The sequence below is a fragment of the Dipteris shenzhenensis genome, chromosome 25 (genome assembly GCF_047967505.1).
Source record: "Dipteris shenzhenensis isolate YYH24624 ecotype China chromosome 25, Dip_SZ_1.0, whole genome shotgun sequence".
Classification (NCBI taxonomy): domain Eukaryota; kingdom Viridiplantae; phylum Streptophyta; class Polypodiopsida; order Gleicheniales; family Dipteridaceae; genus Dipteris; species Dipteris shenzhenensis.
Window position 1 is genome coordinate 17739889 of NC_141620.1, and position 22172 is coordinate 17762060.

Here is a 22172-nt window from a genome sequence, read left to right on the forward strand (position 1 = left end):
GAAGGCTACACACTAAAGCAAAGACATGCATTGCAACACAAAAGGAGTGGACAAAAAAAAAATGTGGGACTAGAACTTGAGTCCATAAGGGAGACCTTGACAAAACTCAAAAAGTTTCCATTAACATTGCCATAGGGTGAATGCAAACAATAAAATAAGCAACTTGAAAAACAAGATAAGAAGAATGACAAGTGTGAGGTGACACGTGAAAACATTAAGTAAAAACGAATTGATGTAAATTGAGCAACAAAAGGAAAATTGTAAGAAAGGGAGATGAGGTTGAATTGTAGGCAAAACATTAGGAAAAAAGGGAGCTCATTTTGGGGCCTTTTAGAAGAGAGAGAAAATAGGCTCTCAACCAATTAGGAGTGGGCTAACGTAACCTTGAAAATTTAACAAAAGAAGAAGAAAATAAGAAAAAGAAATAGTACTATATGTTCGTAGAAGCATGTCACATTAATGAGGTGATCTGATTTGAATCTTTAAAAAATTTATTTTCTGTGCAGAATTTGGTGATTCTGACACCGCAGACGCGTCCGGAACGGCCCTAAACCCCAAGAACGGCACTGGAAACGCTGAAATCGGACATCCGGAGGCCCGGAAACGGCCAAAAAAGGCCGAAAAATGCGATTTGCAGCAAAATGCGATATGGCACTTTTGAATTTCAAAAGTGCCATCGGCCTTTTTTGGCCGTTTCCGGGCCTCCGGATGTCCGATTTCAGCGTTTCCAGTGCCGTTCTTGGGGTTTAGGGCCGTTCCGGACGCGTCTGCGGTGTCAGAATCACCAAATTCTGCACAGAAAATTGTTGCTCTTATATGAACATTGAATGTAAAGCATGTGAAAGAATATATTTATTCCTTTTCACACTGACATTTCTCACGCAAGTATCCATATTTTCTTGCTTTTGTAGAGAGAGAAAAGAGAAAATAGTGAATTTCTTACAGGGCCCCAAAATGAGCTCCCTTTTTTCCTAATGCTAGGGGGAAAGAACAACAAAACAATTGAAAACAAACCCAACCAATGGAAATGCAAGATATATAGCAAATAGAAAGAAAGACAAAAGAAAAATGAAATGGAAGAGAAAAGGGCAAATTGTATATCAAAGAAATAGAGAGTAGATGTGAAAATGAGCAGAGAGAAGCAAAAAAAGAGAGGAAGTAGAGGTGACAAAGATGTTGAAGAGGCGAAAGGAACAGGAGCTGAGTGTTAGTCTCTAGCAAAAAATTGGGGTTTGGGTGTTGGTGGGGGGGAGGGGCAAGAGAGGTTGTGCAACTAAGGAGCAAGCACATAGGAGGAGGTTATAGCTTGTGATGACATGGAAAGGAATAAAGATGTTGAAGGAGAAGTTGGTTAGGAAGGGGGGATGTACATGGGAAGAGAAGGGATCTTGAGGATAGGGACTATTGAGAAGTAATGACTTCTTTCTAAGAGTTGAATATCAACCAAAAGAAATGGAGAGAGAAAAATTCTACTATCTTGATATTACTTTTTTGAGGGCAACCCAACCCTTAGGGTAAAACAAAGCATCCTAGCAATGATGCAATTCTTCTAGCAAACATCAAGAAGCTTATTACTTCATATGTTGATATTTTGGGAAAACTTGGTCGTCCCATTCTCAACAAGTAAAGAGTTTTAGTCAATACCCATATAATAGTTAACATTGTGATTATTCTTCCAACCATTCTAATTGGAGTGAGAAGATACACTAACGACAATAGGAGTTTGTTGTTTCCCTAACAATGACCTTTTTATGATAAAATTTTTTGTCAATCATAGAGAAATAGACACACCGTCTATATGTTAGCATTACCTTTTCTCTTAGCCAAAGTGAACTGAATCATCCCAAAATATTGAATTTATAGTAGTTTTCTTGCTTGATGAAGAATTCTCTTTGTAGTACCCCAAAGCTTCAATAGAAGTCACAAATAGTAAGGCATGATTTTCTTGGCAATTATTTCCATGAGCTTCAAGCTTTTTACCTTTGAAATTTAGAGATGGATATTTGACATTCATAGGATCTTCCCAAATAGCTCTACTTGGATTTATAGATAAGTTTCTAATAGAATTCTATTGACGACTACACATAGTCCACCTCAATGCATAGCTCCACTTTCAATAGCTTTGCATATTTGGAAAATAAAATAAATCAATTTCTTCTTTCAAAACTTTATGGGACAGATCAACAACCACCTTACTGGGAAATGTCACCGCCAATTGAAACAAAACTAAGTTGAATTGCGCAAACCTCCCAATAAGAAAAACCACATGCAACACCAACACCACAGGATGTGGTCGCCGGACCAAAAGAAAGAATATAAGATGAACACTGTGAAACACCCAACGAGAAAGAAGATGCATCCAAACTATCCGTTACACCAACAACAATCAGAACACACCACCTCTATAACTAGCAACCAAACAACACCAAAACCTTCAAATCGATATACCGAAAATCTCCAAAGTCTCCAAACAGTGCACCATCGCCATGCAAAGCCCTCGAACTCTCTAAACAAGCACCGCCATCAACAAGCAAAGCCCTCTCAAACTAGCAATGAACAACCATCCCTGTGAAACATTATGGTAGAACACTCTCCCTACACACAGTCTCCACAAAGAATTCAAATATCCCCCCAAACCCTCTCCAAAATACAACCTACATCTAACCATCCACACAGACTTAATCTTGCGCACCAAAAAACAAATCCATAAAAATCAAAACACACCAATACAAAAACTCCATGTATGCCCACTTACCACGTGCCCTGCACCCCCACTCGCCACACGTCCCTATTGCCACCCACCATGTGTCCCATCCCTTGCACCTCGGCTCTCGCCACATGTCTAATTTTCACTTGCCATGTGTCCCTTCCCGCTTCTCCAATGGATCGCTCGAACACAAAAATTTAGAGCTATCGATCTACTAGTGATTCTCATCCCAAATCAATTGCATCCGATTCCTAATTTTTCGAACAAAATTACGAGCACTAAATTAGAGTGCTGGCCCCCTCTACCCTCCTCCATGCACCTCCACTCCTCAGTGTCCTCCCCTCTTCATCCTTGATTTAGAATTCTCACCTACCTTAATGCCTCAAGCCGCTTAGCACTCAAGAGGTCCATCACACAAATTTTTCGCACTCATCTCCAAGAACTACCGTAGGGTGCCTAGCTGGATGCCCGAGCGAGGAGGAGAAACAAATTTGAGGGCATGGCTCTGTAAGATTTCATTGGCCATGTCAGGCGATGAGACTGAGAGAGTAGGGATAGAACCCAATTGCAAATGCATGAAGGGCCCGTAAGTGCGAGACATTTGGTAGAGAGACTGGTGCCAAAACTCGCCCAGCAAGTGTAGATGACCCACTATAGGGAGGGGGAGAGGACCTAGAGGAACGATTGAGGAATGTTTTAGCAGTGCTTTCCTGAGGAACAAGACGCATTCGATGAGGCTAGAAATGCTTATGGTAAGGTAGCAAAGCAAGATGCTCTGTGTTACCTCTCGCAAGCTGAGGGGTGGCTGAGGTGTGAAAGGGGAGGATGCCAAAGTAGTAGGGGAGGATGAATGGTCAATGCCCTCCCTCTATACATCAGGAACTGTAGCAACTGCTAACAATATTTTTGTAGCCTACTGGCTTGTACTAGCTCATCTGATTTCTAAAATGCAAACTAAACACCTTTTCGACATGGAACTAATTGCAGATTGAATGTAGTTTTACATAGAAAATTCCCATCACCAAAAAAGTTCAGGGTTTGGGTCGGATGTTGCCTTCCGAGGAAGGCTAGAGACAAATGCATTCGCATTGCATTTAGGCTTTATTAAGCTTAATTTTTCATTGTTTGCATTCGCATAGTTTTTAGGTTGATTGCATGTAGTGGAAGACTCTACTACGCCCCCCTTCGCCACTATGCTCTACTCTCCACCACTGTCTCTCAGCTCTCCCCTCTCTGCTCGTGCCACTCTCTCTATCCCTACTGAGGTTCCTCCTCCATGCGTCCCCTCTATATGTACTCACTCGGGGGCAACCAAGCACGAACTTTCCAGATGTTGCTCGAAATCGTAGCCTCGAACCTTCATGATACCAAAGCTTCTAGAATCCACCGCCTTCGCTTAATTTTTTGCTCCAACCTTACCTTAATTGATTGATTCTAAAAACAACCTTAGGTTAATCGGGCGCCTATGTTTTCCTCTTAGGTGATTAAAGTTCATTCGATTTTTTCGAGATTGTGGTCACCTATTCACTCGGGGGATTAACACAAACTTTCCAAAATGCGTCGTTTATTAATGTTTTAATCTTAGGTTAATTTTCTCTATGCAAGATGCTACTAATACTAATTTGATTTTTCCAAGATCGTGGTCACCTATGTGCCATTTATCACTGTTTGATGCCTAGTTTGATTTTTTCCATGCGAGACACTACTAATACTTATTCGACTTTTCCAAGATCGTGGTCACCTATTTAGCTAATGATTGGAAATCGACTGCTGCGATCATCAACAACATGTTGAAAACGGCTAAATTGACTTGCCACAGACCCTCTCAGCGATTTCCCAGAGCTACTCCCGTCAACCACTCCCACAGCTACGTTTTGTTTTATTTTGAGAGCCGGCTTTGCTGCATTGGGCTTGCACCCACCAGACATCTCATGGAGAACTCTTTCCCCCCACCTTATTTGTTCGGCACCACCTCAAGTGCTCCCTCCCTCCCCCCCCTCCCTAAATGAATTGAACTCCATGATTCTCAGTTTTCCACCTCGTTTTTGCTCTTTGCCAGAATAAGACACTCCTCACCCTCGCTTTCTCTGTTGCATTGTCTGAGAGAGCAAGAATGCATTGTCTGAGAGAGCAAGAATGCATTGTCTGAGAGATCAAGACTGCAAAGCATTTAAGTTTTTCCAAGTGGACCCGGCAAAAAGGGAAAATCATTGAACGCTTTGCATTCTTGATCTCTCAGACAATGCAATCAGCTTTGGCACAAAACAATTTTCTTAAGAATGGACATGAGCTAGAAAGCGAGCGTTGATGGCCATTGATTTTGTTGGGCAAGTGAGAAATGGTCATAGCAAATCTAATGTCGCAATATACTTAGAGCATGCTGGGACATAATGCTGAAGTTTTAAAAAATGAGAGAGGCAGCACAAAATGCTATATGACTCTACTTCCTAAAAAATTCATAACTTTCATAATAGTCCAATCCCATATTTTTTATTTTCTGCCTAGAAAAATCACATACAAATAATGCAGGAATCCCACTAAGGCCTTGCCTTTTAGAATGTTATTGTAGATGTATGTGTTAGTGTGCATTATGAGTAAATGTATGCAATGCAATGGTGTGGCCGGTATGCGAATGAGTTGAATTCTGGTTCTTTGAATTCTAAGTTGAAGCGAAAGTAGTCCATCATGGTTTTTGGATTTGTTGATTGTGGTGTTTTTTGAGAGGTATCCATGCTAAAGTCACTACTACTGCCTTGCTTTGGCATAATCACTAAGTCCCAATTTAAAGAAAATGTAAAGTAGCGGGGATAAATGTTACAATAAAATTTTCCAATATCTTATAAAAGGGAAACGAGAAGTGTAGAAAAGGGAACGAGAAGAATGCAAGTAAAGGTGAATGAATATGGGGAAAGGTAGATGAGTGAAAAGAGAGGAGAGACAAGAGATGAAAGAGGGGATAGGCCATTAAATATGGGACATGGCCATTCTGGCAAGAGATCCTCATTTCACGTGCTTTTAATAAAGGTGGTGTTATAGAGGCTAAATGATAAAATAATTCACTACCTCTCATGGAAGGCCAAAAACTTAATTCACATAAAGTGACAAAATCATGTTAAGACCCTCATAAAAGGACACTAAACCTTAAACTCATTACAATGGCCTAAACTACCACTAATCCTAATACTAAACACCCCATTAACATGGTAATTCATAGTTGGGAAAGTATACATATGTGTGTGTGTGTGAAGACTCGACAAAACCCCATTTCATAGTGAAATGAAAACAATTTCGGTAATAGAAACAAAAGAGAAAACTGCTATGAGACATTACAAAAAACCGAGAGGAGCACAATTTGCAAAAGACTTATAGAATGTATGATTGTATAGACAAGCTCTATTTTGATAAGTCATCATAAGCATCACTTTTATTAAAGAGGGGAGTTTGCATACCTGCCACCATCCAATAAGAAAAATGATAAGAACCATATTTTAACTTAGTTGGGAAGACAGGTTTAATAAACACCCCTCCCTTGTTATCGGGATCAGAATAAAAAATAGTTGCTCACACTATAAACTTATAAAGCTAATTTTTGATATTATGCTTTAAGTGTAAAAATAATTGAGATGAGTTTAAGGAAAAGTAAATAAATGGTTATGTAAAGTGGAAAAACTTAGTGTATTTAGGTGTGTGAACGTAAAGGAGAAGGAGGAGGGGAGAAATTAAGGATTAAAGCAATAAGTGTAATTTTAAGATTTAGAGCATAAGGGAAGGAGAATTTATAAAGAAAGATGAGCTTTAAAAAAATTTAAAAAATATTTTAAGAATTAAAAAAAAGAAGAAAATTAAAGAAAGAAATTTAAAGAAGGAATTTCAAAGAAGGGAAAATTAGAAGAATTAGGAAGAATTAGAAACAATGGAAAGGATTTGAAGGAATTAGGAAAAATACGAAGCAATATGGAGAGATAGAGAACAAGTAGGGGGGAATGGGAAATTAGGATAAGAATTAAAGAAAAAAGGGGGGAAATCGAGAGAATAGCAAAAATAATAGGAAAAACCTAGAAGAAATTAGAGAAAAAAAAGGAAAAAATAGGGAGAAATAGGGAACAATTAGGGGAAAATAGGAAATTAGGATAAAATAAAAGACATTAGGAAAAAAGGGGAAAAAAGAGGAAAAGAAAAACTCAGGAAAAATAGGGAGAGAGAGAAAAAATAGGGAGAGTTGAACTTAGGGAAATTAGGAAAAGGAGAGAGGAGTGATTAGTGAGAGGAGAAAATGGGGATATTGGAAGAACTAAGGGGAAGTTTGGAAAGAGAGAGAGAGAGAGAGAGAGAGAGAGAGAGGGGGGGTGGGGGAGGAAACATAGAGAAATATAAAAAAAAGAAAATTAGGCAAAAGAGGAAATAGGAAAATTTAGAAAAATAGGGAAAATTTTAGGAGGATTTAAGAAAAATAGGAATTAGGAGAAACACGGGGGGGGATGGAGAAGTTTAAATTCTAGGATGGAAAGGGAGAGGAGGGAGAGCGAAAATTTTGAATTCTAGGGAGGGAGAGGGACAAGAGAGGGAAATTTGAATATTTAGGGTTTGGTGGCTTATATATTGACCTCCCATAACCTATTCGAGCCTCCCTTCAATTTCCCCTTCCTCTCCCCTCTCCCCTCCCCTCTTCCTCTCTCTTCCCTCTTTTTCATCTCCCCTCTCCTTCTCTCTTTCCTCTTCTCCCTCTCCCTCTCTCTTCTTCTCTATTCTCCCTCTCCCCTCTCCCTCTCTCTCCCTTCTCCTTCTTGTCCTCCCTCCCTTCCTTTTCCTCTTTTTGCTCCCCCTTCTCTTCCAAAATACAAATTCATGTGGCCGTGGCTGTGCAACTGGCCAAAAAAAAAAGTGTGTTGCATTGTTGTAGCGACCGTGGTCGTGCGGCTAGATATAGTAGGAGGAAAGGGGGAGTGTGCAGCTGTGGCCATGGCTAGATATAGTAGGAGGAAAGGGAGGACTCTGTAGCCTCTCCCCATTCTCCTCTCTCCCCCTCCCCCTTTGTTGAGATATCGAGCTCCACTCGCGATATGCCAAGGTGACTGTTGTGCATTTATGTCACCGACTTGTTAGCTACAGATGCGGTTGGTACACCGCCCACGAATAATAGCTGGATGACAGCTATCCTTATCTACACTAGTTCGTGGCTCAGTTAGTATGCCACCTTAGTTAGTTGAGTTTGGTTTGAGACCCACATATAGGGTTCTTCTATTTCTTTATACTTGAGTTCTTTTGGCTTTCACAACTAAGAAGAGGAAAACTGTTTTCAGCCTCCACCTTTGTGTGAATTCCCCCATTGTGCTTGTGAGAAAGCCTCAAGTGAGACTCCTTCCCTCTCTCCCACTATCTTCACACCCTCCCCCTCCCCCCTTGCCCCTCTCTGTCCCCTCCACCCCTCCCCTCCCCTTATTTTGATTAGTAGGAGGAAAGGGGGGAGTGTGCAGCAGTGATGACTAGATATAGTAGCAGGAAAGGGGGGAGTGCGTAGCCTTCCTACCCCCCCCTCTCTCTCTCCCCCCTCCACCCCTCCCCTCCCCTTCTCCCCCCCCCCCCCCCCTTTCTCCTTTCTCTCAACCACCCCCCCCAACCCCCCGCCCCCTCCCCCCCCTTTGCCCCTCCCCCTCCCCCTCCCCCTCCCCCCCTCCCCTCTTCCTCCCCTCTTCCTTCCTCACCTCCCCCTTACCCCCTCCTCCCCATCCCCCTTCCTTCCCTCCCCTCCCCTTCTGACTTCCTCACCCTCCCCTTCCCTTCCCTTCTCCCTTCCTTCACTTCCCTCTCCCCTCCCCTCTTTCCCCTCCCTTCTCTTCTTCCTTCCTTCACTTCCCCCTCCCCTCCCCTTCTTTTCCCTCTTCCTTCTCTTCTCCCTCCCTCCCTCCCTCCCTCTCTCTCTCTCTCTGTCTGTCTGTCTGTCTGTCTGTCTGTCTGTCTCTCCCCCCTCTCCCCTTCCTTCCCTCCAACTTCCCTTCCCTTCCCTTCCCCCTCCCCTTCCCTTTTCCCTTCCTTTCCCCCTCCCTTTCTCTCTCTTTCCCCCTCCCTCCCCTTTATCAATAGATGTCCCAAGCTTTCAAAATGGCAGCCATGAGAGGGAAAGGGGGAGATCTGAGATGGGATGAAGTAAAGATCCATCTCGAGCTGTCCATCCAATCACCCTCATGAGAAGGTGCACAGGGTTGAATGCTGCGTAAGAAAAACTTCTTCTAAGGCTCCTGTCCAAGCATCAACCTCTCCCCGCCATCTTACAAGGTCATACACTGCAAGTCCGAATCAATAATATTGAGACCCCCTTACCCTGTGGGGAAAATGAGGGTCTCCCAAGCCACCTTGGCTATAGCATCTGTAATGCCATCTAGTCCACTCCACAAGAAATTCATGCGAGTAATTGTTTAATGGATAATTGTGCCTCATAAGGGATTTTAAGGTTCATAATGGTAACCTAAAGACATGCCTTGGAAGGAAAAAACATTATTACTAATAGAAATTAAGGTTCTCTATGTTATGCCTTCTAGAGGGTGTACATCGAGACAATGTATTTATATGAAATACACTAGGAAGCAATACAAGTTTGGTATAAACTTGGTCAAAAGGAAGAATGTTGATCCACAAAGGGGTACAATGCTAAGAGAAAGAACAAGGAAGAATTTCTCAAGGTAAATAATAGCGAGACAAGAGAAAGGTTACCACGAGGGATGTTTTTATCGAAGGTATAGAAATATAGTATTATAATATACTAGCGAAATTTTTCATAAATTATTTCTAAAAGTTTCAAAGAATTGGCGAATTATATCTTTTGTTATAATTTTTGTTTCAAAACTTGGCTAAATTTTTGTTTCCTGAACCAAGCCCTTCTTTCATGTTTGAAATCATAATACTACACTACATAAAGCATGCCAAACCAATTTCAACTTACTCTATACAATGCACCAATAAATACATTAACAATGAAAGAGCACATCACAGACAATGATGCATATGCATATTCACAATAGAAACTTTTACAAAATAAATAAGCATACATTTCTTCAGCTTGTCAACTACATCTAAGGAACTTGGTCCTAGGTCATGGTGCCTCTTAGCCCCCTCCCTTGTGAGCACAGGAACCAGACACCACTTCCCGAACCAGGCCCTTCTTTTATGTTTGAAATCATAATACTACACTACATAAAGCATGCCAAACCAATTTCAACTTACTCTATACAATGCACCAATAAATACATTAACAAAGAAAGAGCACATCACAGACAATGATCATATGCCTATTCACAACAGAAACTTTTACAAAATAAATAAGCATACATTTCTTCAGCTTGTCAACTACATCTAAGGAACTTGGTCCTAGGTCGTGGTGCCTCTTAGCCCCCTGCCTTGTCAGCGCAGGAACCAGACACCACTTCCCAAATTAAGCCCTTCTTTTATGTTTGAAATCATAATACTATACTAAATAAAGCATGCCAAACCAATTTCAACTTACTCTATACAATGCACCAATAAATACATTAACAAAGAAAGAGCACATCACAGACAATGATCCATATGCATATTCACAACAGAAACTTTTACAAAATAAATAAGCATACATTTCTTTAGCTTGGCAACTAGATCTAAGAAACTTGGTCCTAGGTCATGGTGCCTCTTAGCCCCCTACTTTGTGAGTGTAGGAGCCAGACACCACTTCCCGAACCAAGCCCTTCTTTTACAAAATACATTAAAAAAGAAAGAGCACATCACAAACAATGATTTATATGCACCAAGCTAGGAACCAGACAACACTTCCTGAACCAAGCCCTTCTTTCATGTTTGAAAGCATAATACTACACTTCCTGAACCAAGCCCTTCTTTCATGTTTGAAAGCATATAGAAGCATAGACATAGGCATACATAAACTTAAAGAATAGGCATAAAGCATAAAGAAGGCATTCATAAACATTTAACCATAAAGCATGCATATAGAAGCCTAAATGAAGGCACACAGATAGAAGCATAGGCATATAGGACCATAAAGAAATATAGAAGCATAAACATAGAAGCATATATAAGGATAGGCATATAGCTAAAGTGTATAGAAGGATAGGCATCGTGTTCAAGTCTAAATATTCCAAGCATATAGAAGGATAGGCATTGGGTTCAATGCATATATAAATGAAGGCATAAAGATATCGAAGCATATAGAAATATAGAGTATAAACATAGCATGAACATAGGCATAAAGATAGAAGCATAGACATATAAAGCATAAAGAAATATGGAAGCATAAAAAATAACATAAACATAGAAGCATATATATACCTTTGTGAGACTAGAATAGGTCCAATCATACAAATTTGGAAATTGGACTCTATGTAGCCTTCCATAAATCAATTCTTTAACATCGATGAAATTGGACTCCATGTAGCCTTCCATTAATCAAATCTTTAACATGTGAGTTTTCATGAAACAAGTGCAAGTGTGCAAAAAAAAGTGTAATAGAAAGATATAGAAGGATAGACAAGCATATAGACATAGGCATACATAAACTTAAAGAATAGGAAAAAAGAATAGGTAAATGGAGTGGAATTTTCTACCCATTGCCCTCCACCATACCCTAACGCAACTTGATGTGGATGATGCATGACTTCCCAAGCATGGTGAGTGTTCAGGTAAGCATTGCACTTTTAATTATGAGTAGGCAACCGATGTGGCACCTTGAACCCACCTTCAACTCTTAATTGCGTCTATTGTTCAGGTCTCACTACATCAGGTTACCATGCATGTCCTATTTGTGGTCCTTCGCTAGTTGCCTCACGGGAAGACGCATTGAATAAGGTCATCTGTGAGAATCACCATCGATTTCTCCCACTTGATCATCCTAGATATGTTGCCCCTTGGAATGAAGTCCTCCCACAATCACTGATTGCAGGAGATTGGATGAGAATTTGGGACGGTTCCACGACTCCTCCACCACTTGGCATGAGCCAGCAAGGGTTTGTAACTATTGTGTGCTATATTGGCTGGAAATAAAGATTGCCCACTAACACCAGCTTTTGTTTAGATACTCCATCTTTTATCGTTTAACATATTGGTCCCATCTCAAGATCAATCACTTGGTTGATCCCATGCATATCTTCAAGAATGTGGCATCTACCATTTGGGAGCATTTGAATGGGACATGAGATTTCGTAGGCATAAGGGAGGATATACGTACCACAGGGAGGATGCATGAAGCGTGGCCACAAGAGAGACCAAATGGGCATGTTTTTTTACCTCGTGCACCGTGGAGATTATCAAAGCTAGAGATGGTGGTGGTGAAGCGTGCTATTACTACAATTCGTACTCCCATTGGATGCATGAGGTGTTTGAAGGGGGCCTTTACAAAGAGCAAGAAAAGAGGTGTAGAGCAATTATATGGCTTGAAATCTCATGATTGGCACAAGATGCAAGTAAGTATTTTATGTGTATAATATCTTTTTCCTTTCAAATTTGTGAGTGAATAATTATAAGCAACTAATCAACAAATCCCCTTGTGGGTTTAGTTCATACTACCTACTAGCATTTCTTGTAGTGCATGGAAGGATGTGAAGGATTGTATTTACAAGATGGGCGAGCTTGTGAGGTACTTTACATGATACAAAATATGATGCATATCAATGCTCCATGCAAGGTGTTCATATTGCTAATATGGTGTACTTTTTCATTTCTAGGTATGTGAGCTCAAAGGAAATAGATCCCACCACGCTTGAGAATGCTTGAGTTATGTCAGTGGAGGTGGTTTGTTTAGTGGAGGAGACATTTCCACGTTCTATTCTCACAAGCCAACTACATCTTATAGTGCATTTGGTGGATGAGATTGCTATATGAGGTACTATACATGCACGATGGTTGTTCTTCCTCGAGCGCTTCATGAAGACCTTGAAGGGATTCATGAGACAAAATGCAAGACTCGAAGGTAGCATGGCCAAGGGTGGGTTGGTACAAGAGTCACTTGTATATATTTTTGAGTTTCTTGTTGATGTGGATAGCTCTCTCCCATGACTATGGAGAGATGATGAAGACCTAAGGATGACCTCTATTGTGCCTCAAGGGAAAGGATGCAACAAAGTAATAGACACAGAGTTGCTTAATAATATCAACCTCTATTGCATGCTTAATAGTGATGTGATGAAAAGATGGGTGACAAGATACGAGGATGCAAAGGCAAGAAGACAAGAAGAAAGGGCCCTCTTTCATACACACCATGGATCTCGTGTGCCATACCCTCAGTATCTAAGAGCACTTCCAAAGGATATTCATGTGGATTGGCTACTTGACGAAATGAAGAAAGCAGAGAAAGATGAGGGGATGCATATCACAATGGAAGAATGGGAGTATGCTAGGGGATGCATGAGCAAGGTCGGTATATAGAATGTTATGCATAAGTTAGGAGCTTTCAATAATTTAGATTGCTTATTTAATTGATTTTTTCTTGGTGTAGTACACTATGTTCAATGCTATATGGTGCGAGGGCAAGCATTTTTGAACACAATGGATTGATGATAAGAGAAACACATAAGATTGCGGCATCATTGCTAGCTTTGAGGGAGCCAATGGAGCCATGGATGATTATTGTGGCATAATCCAAGATATTATCAAGCTTGACTTTCGATGCTTCTTTGTGTATGTTTTGGATGTAGTGGTTTAAGGACATGGTGAAAAGAGGCCCTAATGGAACAATCAAATGCCATGCAAGTGGCTTTGTAACTATTGACTCCACAAAGTTTTGGCAAAGTAGGAAGGACACACTAGTACTACCGCAACAATGTGAACAGGTACTGTGCACACATATAAAAATATTCTCTTTTAAATATTTGATACCTTCGATGCAAGGAAAATAACATGATTGTATTTGTGTTTGAATTAGGTTGTCTATCAACCAATGGTGGATAATAATAGATGGTGGCATGTCATACCTATTATGCCACGTTCCAAAGTGATGTATAGTACATTTACTAATATGGAGCATATGGAGGGTGATCATGGCCATGGAGGTGATGATGACAGTGATACAAGAGAGGAAGATGATCATGAGATAGGAGATATAGATATTGAGGCCATTACCTGTGAGGACAAGCCTACCATTGGTGATGCTGATTTCGATGAGCACATGAGTACCACAAGTAGTAGTGGGTTGAATGTATTTGTAGATCTTAACACTTGTTTGGATTTTGAAGTAGATAGTTTGGCAAGGGTTGATCTCATTGAGGATGATATCGAACCATAGCCCATCATTAATATTGGCAAAACTATTTTACATATTGTCTCATTCTCCTCACCTCACTTAATTCTTGTATAAGTGGGCTTGTAAAAAAGCATTGATGTTTTTGTAAAAATTATCTGCTTTGGTAATCATGGGCAATGTTTGGAAAGTAGTGATGTACACCAAAATCTCACTTTCTATATTCTATTTTGCATCTAAATACGCATCTAATACGCAGTGTAGACGGACTAATAGACACGCTAATACACGTGCAAATAGATGTTCTAACAGATGCAATATTAGACGGGCCCGTATTTTCTCAGTGTAGACACGCTAATAGATGTGTCAATACACGTGCAAATAACTAACTTGTTAGACACGCTATTAGATGTCCCCATAATTTCTCTATTCAAGCAATGCCTATAGATGTGCCCGCTATTTTGCACGTCTATAGTTGCTTTGTGTTATTGTGGGTGCCTTTGAATTCCCCCTATTCACTTTATCACTTTAACCCTTCCCCTTCAACCCAAGTACCATTAAACAAACCACGATTATTTTGATCTAGAGGGTATGTATATGGCTAGAGGCATATTCCCAAACCATGGTGTCCCTATTGATTTTTTTATTGATGGCACATCTCCACTATTGGTCTATGGTTAGAGGGGTATGCCAAAAAGATTGTGATGAATAGGATAGAATGGTGATAGTCCCATTTAAATAAGAAGTTTACAATGTTGAAATAGTGTCTTACATTCAAATTGCTTCTAGGCAATTAATTTCATTATTTTATAGAAACATAGGCATATTAACATAATGCATAAAGCATATACTAGCATACACCTTAAATCATTTATATAAAACATAAATCATATACTAGCATAGATAGGCATTATTAGCCAAAAAAGAAATAAGGACAAGAGGCTAGACACTAAGCATGGCGACGCTCAAGGGCCATAGAGGAAAGGAGAACATGAGGGCAAAATGTTATCATGGGAGGGAAAATGGGATTAGAAGGGGAGGGAATGAAGAGGGAGACTATGGCACAAGGGGAAAGGGAGAGGGGGAAGAGAAGCATGTACATGATGGGAGGAGGAATATAAAGATGAGACATCAAGGGAAGAGGACCATGCTTTATTTGAAAGAAAGGATGAGAGGGAAATATCAAAGTACTAGCTAGGTGGCTTTACAAGAATGAGCGTGTCTCATCAAGGAATAGCCCCCTCCTTTTATAGCCAAGAGAGGGGCTCTCTCCCAATAAATGCATCCTCTCACATGTATGGTGTGTGTGGAAAAGTCTCCCATGTGGGCTAGGCGGTTATGCACTCTCAATTGTGTGCGACAACCCTTTGCCTCATTTTTCCACATAAATCAAGCCCCATATCTCAAGTCTATGATACTCCCTTGGTCTCTCCCAATTTTATAATATGTTCAAACCTCTAGGAGGACAAGTGGAGGGTTGGCACAAGGAATCTTGCCACCTCATCCTACTTTCCCCATTATTTAACTTGCATCCTTGGACTATCTATACCTCCCCCACATGGGCCTATCCTATATGGAGGGAATAACCCAATATAATATCCATCTCCACCTATTTTATATTACTTCTCCCATGGACTTTGAGCCATATCTCACTAAATGCAGCCTAGGTGGAGGGGTGGCATATGGAGGAGCCATGCCACCTTACATTTTATAATATTACTACCATGGATTATGTGCAACACACCTTATGGGTCCTCTTATATGGAAGGGTGGCACATGGTCATGCCCTGCCACCTCAACCTTGGGCCCTATGCACACCATATTTTATTATACTATTGCCACACATACAAGCACACACTCATATTTATGCCTTTTTCCTTAGACAAATTTATCCATAATAGTTCCCCCCCCCCGGCAGGGAATGCACATCATTTCCATGCCTGGATCCATCACACACAAAGAAAGGCTTGAGGTAATGCTTGTTGATCACCTTCTTGCCATATGGCTCATGCAGCTCCTGAACTTGTACACACCCATTGCTACATTCCTAGATGACTTTGTATGGACTGGCCCACAGTGGCAGAAAGTTCTTATCCATTTGGTGGTCTAATCTGTTATCAAAGCATAGCACAACATCCCCCTCAGCAAAATGTCTTTCCCATCCCTTGCGAATCTTAGCATCCAAGCGGGCCTTTTGTCGATTCTTTTGGATCTCTGTTTGATGTAGGGCAAGGCGTTAGGTTTCATCTAGCTTCTCAAGTTGCACCAATCGGGCCTCTACATGTTCATCTTCTATCATCCTCTGTTCTTGTGCAATCTCAAAGCTGGAATCTCTATCTCTAGTGGTAAAATGGCCTCAGTACCATATACCAACTCAAAAGAAGTGTGACCTGTAGATGTTTTATAAGTGATGTTGTAACCCCACACGGCTTCAGTGACCTTCTGATCCCACTGGCTCTTATTTCCTGTGGCCATTTTTCCCATGGTTTTACAAAGGAGGCCATTGGTCCGCTCCGTTTGACCCATGGATGCTAGATAATAGATGCTAGAAGTGTGATGATCAATACCCATGCGATCCATGAGTAACTCCACTGCTTCCTTTAAGAACGGACTCCCATGGTTAGAGACTATTTCCATGGGTGTCCCCAACCTTGTGCAGATACGTTCAAATATGAAATTTGAAACTGCCTTACCATTTGCAGTGGGGAGGGCAATAGCTTCAGCCCACTTAGTGACATACTGAGTGGCTACCAAAAGATACTTCTTTTTGCGGGCAGTCATGGGCAAGGGCCTGACAAAACCTATTCCCCACTTCTGAAACGGATGGATGGACATCACTGGGTGATGTTGCCCAGCACGCAAATCCTTCCTACCAAAGAATTGGCATGGTTCATAGGTTTTGCAATATAAAGTGACATCCTTGAACAAGGTCGGCCAATAGTATCCAGCATGTAAAATCTTCTTAGCTGTATAGTCACTGGCATAGTGGCCTCTCCAAAATCCATCATGATAATGCTTCAATACCTTAGCACTTCATCTACATCAAAGGCCCATCTTAGTACCCCATCCATGCCTTGACGGTACAACACCCCATCAAGGAGGGTTTAGCACCTACTATCTCTGCGGATCTTCTTTCTCTCATAGCTAGTACTTTCTGGAGGAAAGGAGAAAGTAGTCAGAAACCTGTAGATACCACCATACCATGGATCCCCAACTTCTATGGCCGCTACAAGGGTTACATCAAGGCACTTCTCTAAATCAATCAAAGCATTCTTCAAGTTGGAACAACCCCCTTTTACAATTTTGAAAGAAAAATCATATTCTTGTAGAACTGCCAACCATTTGGCCAACCGGCCCATGGGATTTGGTAATTGAAGAACCTACTTTGCAAGACTAGTGCTAGTGAGTATAATGAAGGACTTTCTAGCCACATAATGCTTAAATTTCTCAATGCAAAACACCAAAGACAAGGCATGCTTGTCAGCCTCCGAATAGCGTCACTCACTGTCAAGCAATTGTCGAGAAGCAAATCGAACGGGATACATGAACCGAGCCTCCCCTTACTGGAGAAGAATACCTGCCAGAGTGTGCTCACCAAACCCAAGATTGATATAGAAATTCTTTGACCAATCTGGATTGTGTAGAATGGGTTCTGAAGCCAGAGCATTCTTAATTTGTGCAAACCCATGATCATAATCGTCATCCCAAGAGAAATCAACCCCATCTTTTAATAGCATAGTCATGGGTCATGTCGAAGCAGCATACTGATTAATGAAGCGGTGATAGTATCCTGCTAGATTGACAAATGAGCATACCTGACATTTGGTTGTTGGCGGGGAGAGCTTGAGGATAGGTTCTACCTTCTCTGGGTCAGGCTTGATGCCCTCCGATGAGACAATATGTCCTAGTAACCTCCCTTGAGTGGCTCCAATGGTGCATTTCTTAGGGTTGAGACTACCATTTGCATCATTGGCCCTTTGGAAGGCCAATCTAACCTTCATGATGTGCTCCTTATGTGACGAGAATATACAAAAATCATCTAAAAACACCTCCAAGAAATCCCCCAAATAAGGAGCAAACACCATCTACATAAATCTTTGAAAGGTAGCAGGAGCATTGGTGAGGCCAAATGGCATTACTTTGAATGCAAATGTGCCCTAGGGTGTGGCAAATGTGGTTTTAAGCACATCTTCTTCGGCAATTCTGATTTGATAAAACCCTGAGTAACCATCACAGAAAGTATACATCTCATGACCACTTACCTTCTCAAGAATGAGGTCTTGAAAGGGAAGAGGATGATGGTCCCTCTTGGTGGCTGCATTGAGTTTCTTATAGTCGATGCAGACCTGCCACTTGTTGTTTTTCTTTGGGGTGACTACCACTAGTGAAACCCATTCAGTATTGTGAACCGGAACAATAAACCTAGCTTCTACAAGCTTCTACAACTCCGAGCACAAAGCATCGATCTGCAGGGACCCTAATCTCCGATACTTCTGAGCCACAGGCCTCGCATCAGGCTTCAACTCTATCTTGTGCTCTATGGCAGTCACATGGCGAAGGTGGTGGTAGCTAGTTGCAAAGAGGTCAGGGAAATCTCTGAACATTTCTAGGAACTCATCTTTCTCACTTGGAGTGAGGTCTGGGGAAAGCATATATTTAAACTGTTGAGGACTGGCTGTTACCTTTTTTGCAAGTGGTGGGGTTGGAAAGAATTCCTCCCCCCCATCTGATTCTTCCATTGATTAAGACACCGAGGATGAGAGAGTATCACTGTCTTGCTCCTCTTCTTTTTCTGGCTCCGTGGCATTGGGTTGCACCATGATCTTCTCCTTAGAAGCACCAAAAGACATGTGTCCTGTCTTCCAATAGCTGACTGCATTACTCTTTCTCAACCATGGTCTCCCAAGTATGGCTGGGTAACTCTTACCTGTATCTTCAATGTCCACTACATAGAAATTAATGGTGGTGGTCAACCCATCGACAGTGATGTGCAAATCCTCAATGACTCCTAGGGTGGCAAGTCGTCGACCATCTGCTACCTTGATTCGAGTGGAGGAACGCCTTGTACATTCCAAATTCAATTCTTCATGATTCGGGGCACCATGATATTACATGCAGCTCCCCCATCAACACACACATTTCCAACCATAGCCGAGGCCTAGAAACCTTTGTAGTGAGATTGAGAATAAACCATTCAGGACGAGCTTATCCACAGGAATTAACAAGCAGATGCACCAAATCTCCCCCCAAGCTCGGGGAGCATCCCACCCTTTGATGAAGGATACCGTTTTAATTACCTCTGAAGTAGCAAGTAGTTCGATCACTGCACAATGAGTAGAATTAAAATCAAAGTTCTCCCAGCGTATCAGTAGTTCTTCACCATGAATCATCCATGGTGTATCATCCCACCCGTCATCTCCTTGATTAATGCATTAGACAATCAGCCATTGAAGGTAGACATGAAGATCAAGAAAGAGATCTCGTGCATTGGTAGCCATAAGGCGCAGAGGACCAGGCACCAAATCCTTAAACGCGTCCAGAAGTGACATAAATATCCATCCTCCTCGTGTGGCATGTTTTTGTGAAGTGGGCTTGGAAAAGTTCCGAATCGGGGATCTAGTAGGAGATGTGAATAGAGCACATGAAATGAAGTACTTTTTCTTTTTACAGCAAGAGTAAACTCCCCACGATTAGAGAGTTACGGTTCCTGAGATTTCAATATATAAACAAAAATCATTACATTTTCATCACTTCCAACTTGTTGGCCCAATGATAAGTCTCCCTTTTGTGAAGGGGGAGGTCTTGGGTTCAAATCCTACTCTTTAATAAAAAGAGAGGAGAGGAGAGGAGAAGGAGAAGAGAAAGAGAAGAAAGACGAGGGGCGAGATCTGCTGTTATAGTTTTGCAGAAACTCAGAAAAACTATCCGCGACCAGAAGATGTAGCAGCCCAGAAAATTATTGCACGGGTGAACATTGTAGACGCATCAAGCGAGAAAATTTTCCACGGCTAGAAGACGTAGGAGCCCAAAAAACTATCGCACGGGTGAACACAGTAGAGCACAAATCGAGTGCACGCACAAGAGCTTAGAAGGAGTACAGATGGTATAGTTCTGTAGATGCGATCGGTACGAGCAGAAGATTCACCGGCCAAAATACACGTAGGAACCTTAAGCAAGAAGCAGGCAGACTGAAAGTGCAGAAGCACGGAGGTTTTGCAGCTATAGAGATAGGGAAGGGACACAGTTTAGAGGCGCAAAAGAAGAGAACTGTGCACGGAAGAGGCGGCAGTGCCGCATCCAGTCGTAGGAGTAATAGACTTTATACCACTAGCCGTGGAGATTTCAATCCGAGCAACCACACCATTTCTATCAGCCGCAAAAGAAATCAGGACAAGAGGGTAGACACTAAGCATGGCGACGATCAAGGGCCATAGAGGAAAGGAGAACGTGAGGGCAAAACGTTATCATGGGAGGGAAAATGGGATTAGAAGGGGAGGGAATGAAGAGGGAGACTATGGCACAAGGGGAAAGGGACAGAGGGAAGAGAAGCATGTACATGATGGGAGGAGGAATGTAAAGATGGAGACATCAAGGGAAGAGGACCATGCTTTATTTGAAAGAAAGGATGAGAGGGAAATATCAAAGTACTAGCTAGGTGGCTTTACAAGAATGAGCGTGTCTCATCAAGGAATAGCCCCCTCCTTTTATAGCCATGAGAGGGGATCTCTCCCAATAAATGCATCCTCCCACATGTATGGTTGTGTGAAAAAGTCTCCCATGTGAGCTAGGCGGTTACGCACTCTCAATTGTGTGCGACAATCCTTTGTCTCATTTTTCCACATAAATCAAGCCCCATATCTCAAGTCTATGATACTCCCTTGGTCTCTCCCAATTTTATAATATGTTCAAACCTCTAAGAGGACAAGTGGAGGATTGGCAGAAGGAATCTTGCCACCTCATCCTACTTTCCCCATTATTTAACTTGCATCCTTGGACTATCTATACCTCCCCCACATGGGCCTATCCTATATGGAGGGAATAACCTAATATAATATCCATCTCCACCTATTTTATATTATTTCTCCCATGGACTTTGAGCCATATCTCACTAAATGCAGCCTAGGTGGAGGGGTGGCATATGGAGGAGCCATGCCATCTTACATTTTATAATATTACTACCATGGATTATGTACAACACACCTTATGGGTCCTCTTACGTGGAAGGGTGGCACATGGTCATGCCCTGCTACCTCAACCCTGGGCCCTGTGCACACCATATTTTATTATACTATTGCCACGCATACAAACATATACTCATATTTATGCCTTTTTCCTTAGACAAATTTATCCATAACAGCATACATATACATAGGCATAATAGAGAAGCAAAAATTTATAATTTAAGCTTTATAGATGAGAGATGCTTTAAGATATACATCCTTTGTGTGCTCTTGAGTTACAGGAAAGAGCATTTACATAAAGCATAAGTCACATACTAGCATAGATAGGCATACATAGGGATATGCATACATAGACATAGGCATAGATATACATAGATAGACTTGATGAGGGGTAGACATAATGCTGGTGATGGGCCTACCATAGGCTTAAGTTAGCCAAATGTACATTTGATATAAGGCCATGCATTGGTCTAGTTAAGGTATTGATTGAGTATTGAATTCAATTTGTACTGTCTCAGATATATTGGTGAGAATAGTACATTGCATTTACATTTTATGCAATATCAAATGGCTTCATGTTCAAATAGATAAGACCTCCACATTATTATCATTCTAGCAAGCATTAAATGTTAACACTAGATTGTACTTGATTGCACAAGTCTTCTTTTGGTGCTTAATTCTATAGATCTAGCCAAGTTTTTAAATTGTATATATAATATGTAGGCGAAAGTTTCCAAATATATTTATTTATTATATAAAACAGAAACAACAAATAATAAAGGAGGATAAATCCATCCTATGGTAAAACCTCACTACACGATGCAACTATCAGTTTCTTCTACAAGGCAAGGTGAGTTGGACTGGATAAAAGAAGTAAAAGCCCCTCAAAAGCCCATACATTACTTCATTCTTGTTTTTAATACTCCACCATTGCCCATATTCTCACATTCCCTAGTTTGTAAACAAGATAGAATCCAATCCATGACCAATACCATCACTTGGCAATCATAACCCTCTTACTAGTCAATGAAAAACCTATGCTAATCATCTCATAATCATTACCCATAAA